This window comes from Vicia villosa, unplaced genomic scaffold, assembly GCF_029867415.1.
Source record: "Vicia villosa cultivar HV-30 ecotype Madison, WI unplaced genomic scaffold, Vvil1.0 ctg.000177F_1_1, whole genome shotgun sequence".
Lineage (NCBI taxonomy): Eukaryota > Viridiplantae > Streptophyta > Magnoliopsida > Fabales > Fabaceae > Vicia > Vicia villosa.
Window position 1 is genome coordinate 106,901 of NW_026705051.1, and position 8,462 is coordinate 115,362.

The following is an 8,462-nucleotide window of genomic DNA, read 5'->3' on the forward strand; positions in this document are numbered from 1 at the left end:
AGAGCAATAGTTGCTTGCTTCTTGCTATACCAAGAGATCAAATGACTTCCAAGAAATTGACAACTTCCTGAAGTACTTTTTCTTTCAATTCTGTCTCCAGCATAGTCAGCATCGCAGAATCCTACTAAGTTGTATTCTTTAGATTTTCTGTAAACTAAGCCAACATTAGTAGTACCTTTCAGATACCTTAGAATTCTCTTAACAGCAGTTAAATGAGATTCTCTAGGATCTGATTGGAATCTAGCACACAAACAAACACTGAACAGAATGTCAGGTCTAGAAGCAGTCAGATATAGAAGAGATCCAATCATACCTCTGTATAACTTCTGATCTACCTTCTTACTTACCTCATCCTTACCTAGGATGCATGTTGGATGCATAGGAGTTTTGGCTTCTTTGCAGTCTAGAAGATTAAACTTCTTCAGAAGTTCCTTCACATACTTGGTTTGGTGAACATACGTTCCTTCTGATGTTTGATTTATTTGTATTCCGAGGAAATACTTGAGTTCTCCCATCATGCTCATTTCAAACTCAGCCTGCATAGACTTAGCAAACTCCTTTCCAAGTGTAGCATTAGATGTTCCAAAAATAATATCATCTACATATATTTGACAAATTAAAATATCCCTTTTAAAGGTTTTACAAAAGAGAGTAGTGTCCACTTTTCCTCTAGTGAAACCATTATCTAGAAGGAAAGAACTTAAGCGTTCATACCAAGCTCTGGGAGCCTGTTTCAATCCATACAATGATTTCTTAAGTTTAAAAACATGATTAGGAGACATAGAGTCTTCAAAACCAGGAGGTTGATGGACATAAACTTCTTCATCTATATAACCATTTAAGAAGGCACTCTTAACATCCATTTGATAGAGAGTGATGTTATGTTGAGTGGCAAAAGAAATTAATAGACGAATAGATTCTAACCTGGCCACTGGTGCAAAGGTTTCTGTATAATCAATCCCTTCTTGCTGACTATAACCCTGAGCCACCAGTCTGGCTTTGTTCCTTACCACTTCACCTTTCTCAGTGAGCTTGTTTCTGAAGACCCATTTTGTACCAATTATATTGAATCCATCTGGTCTAGGAACAAGATCCCAAACATCATTCCTTGTAAACTGATTCAGTTCTTCTTGCATAGCAATTATCCAGTCTGGATCTTCTAGAGCATGATCAACAGAAGTTGGCTCGATCAAAGATACAAGACCTAATTGACAATCTGCATTGTTCTTAAGGAATGCTCTTGTTCTGATTGGATCATCCTTCTTTCCAAGAATGACATCTTCTGAATGACCAGAGATGAGTCTGGATGATCTTCTGACAGATGATTCTTCAGATATGCTTAGATCTTCCAGAGAAGCTGATACTTGATCTTCTGATTCTTTGCTTCTGAGAGGTTCTGCTTCTGATGCGTTGCTTCTTGGCTCAACAACTTCTGATATATCAATATCACAATCTGCAAAATTATCAAACTGCTTTGGTTTTTCAGAACCAAGCTTATCATCAAACCTGATATTGATTGATTCTTCTACAACCAATGTTTCAGTATTGTATACTCTGTAGCCTTTTGAGCGTTCAGAATATCCAAGAAGGAAACACTTTTGTGCTTTGGAAATAAACTTACCAAGATGATCTTTAGTGTTCAGAATAAAGCATACACATCCAAAAGGATGGAAATATGAAATGTTAGGCTTTCTATTCTTCCACAATTCATAGGGAGTCTTATTTAGAATAGGTCTGATAGAGATTCTATTCTGAATATAGCATGCAGTGTTTATTGCTTCTGCCCAGAAATGCTTAGCCATATTGGTTTCATTGATCATGGTTCTGGCCATTTCTTGCAGAGTCCTATTCTTTCGTTCTACAACCCCATTTTGCTGTGGAGTTCTAGGACAAGAGAAATCATGGGCAATACCATTTTCTTTGAAGAATTCTTCAAAGGATTTGTTCTCAAATTCACCACCATGATCACTTCTGACCTTTATGATTTTACACTCTTTTTCAGATTGAATCTGAATGCAGAAATCAAAGAACACTGAATGAGTCTCATCCTTGTGTTTCAAGAATTTTACCCATGTCCAGCGGCTATAATCATCTACGATGACTAATCCATATTTCTTCCCTCTGACAGATGCTGTTTTGACTGGGCCAAACAGATCAGTGTGCAAGAGTTCTAATGGCCTTGAGGTAGAAACAACATTCTTGGACTTGAATGCAGGTTTGGAGAACTTGCCCTTCTGACATGCTTCACAAAGAGCATCTGATTTGAATTTCAGATTAGGGAGTCCTCTGACCAGATTCAGTTTGTTAATCTGAGAAATCTTTCTCAAACTAGCATGACCTAATCTTCTGTGCCAGATCCACTGCTCTTCAGAAACAGACATAAGACAAGTCACCTTCTGACTCATAAGATCTTGCAGATCTGTCTTATAAATGTTGTTCTTCCTCTTGCCTGTAAATAGGATTGAGCCATCCTTCTGATTTACAGCCTTGCAAGACTCTTGATTAAAGATTATATCATAACCATTGTCACTCAATTGACTGATAGATAAGAGGTTATGTGTTAATCCTTCTACAAGAAGTACATTAGAAATGGAAGGAGAGTTACCAGACTTTATAGTTCCAGAGCCAATTATCTTGCCCTTCTGATCTCCTCCAAACTTGACTTCTCCTCCTGACTTAAGCACCAGGTCTTGGAACATAGACCTTCTTCCTGTCATGTGTCGCGAGCATCCAGAGTCCAGGTACCATGACATGTTGTGCCTTGTCCTTTTTGCAGTCAAGGATATCTGCAATAGGAATAATCTTATCCTTAGGTACCCACATCTTTTTGGGTCCTTTCTTGTTAGATTTTCTCAAGTTCTGATTGAACTTGGGTTTAACATTATAAGCAATAGGAGGAACAGCATGATAATTCTTAATGTGAGTTTCATGATATTTCCTAGGTTGTGTCACATGCTTTTTGGTGTGTGTTATGTGAAAACTTTGAGCATGTGAAGTGTGCCTAATATCATGGGAGTGGCCATACTTGAACTGATCATACAATGGCTTGTATGTAATTTTCATTTCATCAACAGGTTCAAGTTTGTATGGGGTTTCACCCTCAAAACCAATGCCAACTCTTTTGTTTCCAGACACAGCATATATCATAGAAGCTAGCTGACTTCTGCCAATACTTCTAGATAAGAACTTCCTGAAACTTAAATCATATTCTTTCAGAATATGGTTTAGACTAGGAGTGGATTTTTCTGAATCAGAAGGGGATCCAACATTATTGGATAATTTTAAAAGTTTTTCTTTTAATTCAGAATTCTCCAACTCAAGCTTCTTTGTTTCAAATTCAAATAGCTTTTTCAGCTTTTTGTATTTGAGACTAATCTTAGACTTGAGTTCCAGAAGTTCAGTTAGACCGGAAACTAACTCATCTCTAGTAAGTTCAGAAAATACCTCTTCAGAATCTGATTCTGATGTAGATTCTGATCCATCATCTTCTGTCGCCATCAGCGCACAGTTGGCCTGCTCATCTTCTGAATCATCTTCTGACTCATCCCAGGTTGCCATAAGACCTTTCTTCTTATGAAACTTTTTCTTGGGACTTTCCTTCTGAAGATTTGGACATTCATTCTTGTAGTGTCCAGGCTCATTGCATTCATAGCACATGACCTTCTTCTTGTCAAATCTTCTGTCATCGGAAGATTCTCCACGTTCAAATTTCTTTGAACTTCTGAAGCCTCTGAACTTCCTTTGCTTGGTCTTCCAGAGTTGATTTAGCCTTCTGGAGATCAGGGACAGTTCATCTTCTTCTTCAGATTCTGATTCTTCAGGATCTTCTTCTCTGGCCTGAAAAGCGTTAGTGCATTTCTTGATATTAGATTTTAATGCAATAGACTTACCTTTCTTTTGAGGCTCATTTGCGTCCAGCTCTATTTCATGACTTCTCAAGGCACTGATAAGCTCTTCCAGAGAAACTTCATTCAGATTCTTTGCAATCTTGAATGCAGTCACCATAGGACCCCATCTTCTGGGTAAGCTTCTGATGATCTTCTTTACGTGATCAGCCTTGGTGTATCCCTTGTCAAGAACTCTCAATCCAGCAGTAAGAGTTTGAAATCTTGAAAACATCTTTTCAATGTCTTCATCATCCTCCATCTTGAAGGCTTCATACTTCTGGATTAAAGCTAGAGCTTTAGTCTCCTTGACTTGAGCATTTCCTTCATGAGTCATTTTCAAGGACTCATATATGTCATAGGCCGTTTCCCTGTTAGATATCTTCTCATACTCAGCATGAGAGATAGCATTCAGCAAAACAGTTCTGCATTTATGATGATTCCTGAAAAGCTTCTTTTGATCATCATTCATTTCTTGCCTTGACAGCTTTGCGCCACTGGCATTTACTGGATGTTTGTAACCATCCATCAGAAGATCCCATAGATCACCATCTAGACTCAGAAAGTAACTTTCCAGTTTATCTTTCCAGTATTCAAAGTTTTCACCATCAAATACCGGCGGTCTAGTATAACCATTGTTACCGTTGTATTGCTCAGCAGAGCCAGATGTAGATGCAGGTGTAGGTGTAGACTTTTCACTTTCATCAACCATCTTTTACTGAAGCGTTTTTCTCTTCCTGAATCTTTTCTAAACACGGTTAAGTGCTTGCACCTTAGAACCGGCGCTCTGATGCCAATTGAAGGATAGAAAAACACTTAGAAAGGGGGGGTTTGAATAAGTGTAGCTTTAAAAACTTGACAGATAAAAATAAATTGCACAGTTATTTTTATCCTGGTTCGTTGTTAACTAAACTACTCCAGTCCACCCCCGCAGAGATGATTTACCTCAACTGAGGATTTAATCCACTAATCGCACGGATTACAATGGTTCTCCACTTAGTCCGCAACTAAGTCTTCCAGAGTCTTCTGATGACACACTGATCACTCCAGGAACAACTGCTTAGATACCCTCTAAGACTTTTCTAGAGTCTACTGATCAACACGATCACTCTAGTTACAACTTGCTTAGTTCACTCCTAAGACTTCCTAGAGTATTCTGATCCACACGATCACTCTAGTTACTTACAACTTAATGTAATTCTAAGAGTATTACAAATGCTTCTTAAAAGCGATAATCACAACTGTGATATTTCTCTTAATCGTTTAAGCTTAATCTCACTAATATATTACAACAGCAATGTAGTGAGCTTTGATGAAGATGAAGATTCTGAGCTTTGAATTTGAACAGCGTTTCAGCAAGTTAATATGCGTTGTTTTTATGTTCAGGATCGTTAACCTTGCTTCTCATCAGAACTTCATATTTATAGGCGTTGGAGAAGATGACCGTTGAATGCATTTAATGCTTTGCGTGTTCCGTACAGCATCGCATTTAATGTTATACGCTTTTGTCAACTACCTCGAGCCTTGTTCACGCTGTGTCTACTGACGTAGCCTTTAATAGCTTTTAACGTTCCTTTTGTCAGTCAGCGTAGCTTGCCACTTGTACTTCCTTCTGATCTGATGTTTGTGAATACAACGTTTGAATATCATCAGAGTCAAACAGCTTGGTGCATAGCATCTTCTGATCTTCTGACCGTGAAGTGCTTCTGTGCGTGATACCATCTTCTGAGCTTCAGTGCTTCTGATCTCATGTTCTTCTGATGCTTCCATAGACCCATGTTCTGATTCTGCTTCGACCATCTTCTGATGTCTTGCCAGACCATGTTCTGATGTTGCATGCTGAACCCTTTGAGACAAAGCTTCTGAGCGCTGAATTATGCGTACTCTTTATATATATTTCCTGAAAGGGAAATTGCATTGGATTAGAGTACCATATTATCTTAAGCAAAATTCATATTATTGTTATCATCAAAACTAAGATAATTGATCAGAACAAATCTTGTTCTAACAATTAGTTTAATCGAATTTTCTAATTCATACCAAGCTATGAAAAGCAATAATAATAAATGTTTTGTGAGAAAATTTTGTTTTTCATTGTAGTCATCTTTGACTCAAAAGATAAAATCTCTTGCTCATACATGACATAGGGCCTGTTTGTTTCAGCTTTTAAAAAATAGATTTTTTCTTTGTATTTTTGAAAATAGATTTTTCAAAACCGTTTTTCAAAATATTACAAGTTTTTTTATATTCGTTTTGTCTAAAATGAAACACTTATTTTGACATCCTATAACATAAACACACATTATTGAAGACCAAAATTTTGTCAAAATCTCTTGGGAATAGTGTGTTGGGAGTTTTCTAATCCGGAGTTGCATTCGTTCATGTTGGGAAAAAATTTATTACTGAATAGAAGTTTACGTTACATGATTATATGCCTAATGCATCAATGCTTAAGCTGCAAAATTAGATTTTGGAATAATTATCGAGAGGTTGAATTTTTGTTTTTATCAGAGATTGACATTTCTTACGATAAGATATGAAAGAAATGGCGAGTATAAATAATCTCTCTAAAAGTTGAAATGTGATGACACCAGAACTAGGAAATTTAAACACGCTTTTAAGTTGCGTGGGCACTACACAACTAGGGATGACAACTGTATCCACACTTAATTATTCTAATACCTACAACATGTAGAGTAAAGACCTGCAAAATAGATACGACACTGACACGAGTAATTGTTCATTAAAATAAGCGGGTATGGATGCGGGTATAGATACGGCACAATATGTATTTATATATATTTTAAGTTATATCAACATATAAAAAATGAGATATGAAAAACATAGAAAAAGAGGGAAAAAATAACAACACGAGAGAGGAACAAATATTTCCTATGAATGGGTTGAATGTTGGATTTATAAGAGAGAATAGTTATTTACCTATTACCTTAAGGTTTTGGGTTGATATGTGGTGTCTCCCTCTCTTGTGGTCCTAGAGTACTGGTCTCATTGGTGCTCCCGATTCTCCTAGACTCCTTAACAATGGTATCAGAGCTGTGGTTTGCCTTGGTTGGGGAGCAGGAGATGGATCGGTGTTGGATCTTGTTATAGGATGTGGGGGAGTCACACTTCTGGGGGAGAATGTTGAGTGCAAGTGTGAATAGTTAAAGTCCCACATCGTCTAAGAATGGGTTGAATGTTGAATTTATAAGAGAGATGACTCATTTACCCATTACCTTAAGGTTTTAGGTTGAGATGTGGTGTCTTCCTCTCTTGTGGTCCTAGAGAATTGATTCTGTTGTGCTCTTCCACCTTCCCTGGACTCCCCAACAAGTGTCATATATTAAACAAGTCTATAATGTTTGACACATAAACAACAAGGCAATAAGGGATTCAAGATCTGAAATGTCAAAATTATTGAAATTATTAGATGAATATCGTTATGTTTCTAAGTATAAGGTGTGTGAGTATGGAAAACCCGTTCAAGATGTTTTTTAGACGCATCTCGAATCCATCAAGTTTTTTCCACTATATTGAAAATTGATTCAACGTATAAAACCAATTAATACATGTTAAATTTGTTGAAAATTGTGGGTGTAAATTGTAGAGAGATGACTTATTTTTTTTGGAATGTGAAAAATGAGGATAATGTTACCCCAAATTTTAAAAATTTGTCGCAATATTTTGAAAGAGTAAAAAAATACATCACATGTGATTGGCACTAATCACAATACTACACCGATGAATTCCGCTGTAAAAATATTTCCTACATTATATAATTTAGTGTGTCGGTATCACATAACAAAAACATAAGATTTAAAGTTAAGTCAATCTTGGAAAACAAATATTGGAATCCATAAAGAAAATAGGGTTAAATGGCTTTCACCCCCCTGCAATAGTAGCGAGATTTAATTTTTCCCCCAATTAAAAATTGTTTTGTCTTGGCCCCTTAACAAAAAATATTCTGTTTTCAGACACCCCCTATTCCATGTTTGGCTGACTGGACTGGGAGAATCTTGCTGACTAGGCGCCTGATTTCCTTGTTTGGCTGACTGGGCGTGGTTGCTTTGGAAAGCTTGAAATGTTATAATCAATTCTTTTATAGAGGAGTCATATGTTGATTCTTCCAACTATTTTGGAAATGCATGCAAAATATTCATATTATATTTTGAAATATGTTGATAATACAATATTAGAAAATATGAAGGGGAAAACAGTTTGTGCTTGGACTGATTAGGTTAGATACCTTGGAACACCACCAGGAGAGTTGAATCTTCTCATGTTAGATTGAAGAAATAGTTGGAAAATAGTAAGGGTGCTTTTTGCATGGGTTGAGAAGTAATGAACAATATGATTGTACTGTAGCACAATAAGATACTTCAACCCTTTGGTCAAAGTATCACAATGCCATAGCTGATACTCGAGCTCTAGGTTTACTATGAGATAGAGAACCCTGACTAAATGATGGCATCCCTCAATAGTGTTAGGACCTTCTTCAAACTGAGTACTTTGGGTCCTGGGAAATTTGCCTTTCTTTCTACGTACCGAGACATATTATGAGAATCTAAGATACCTATA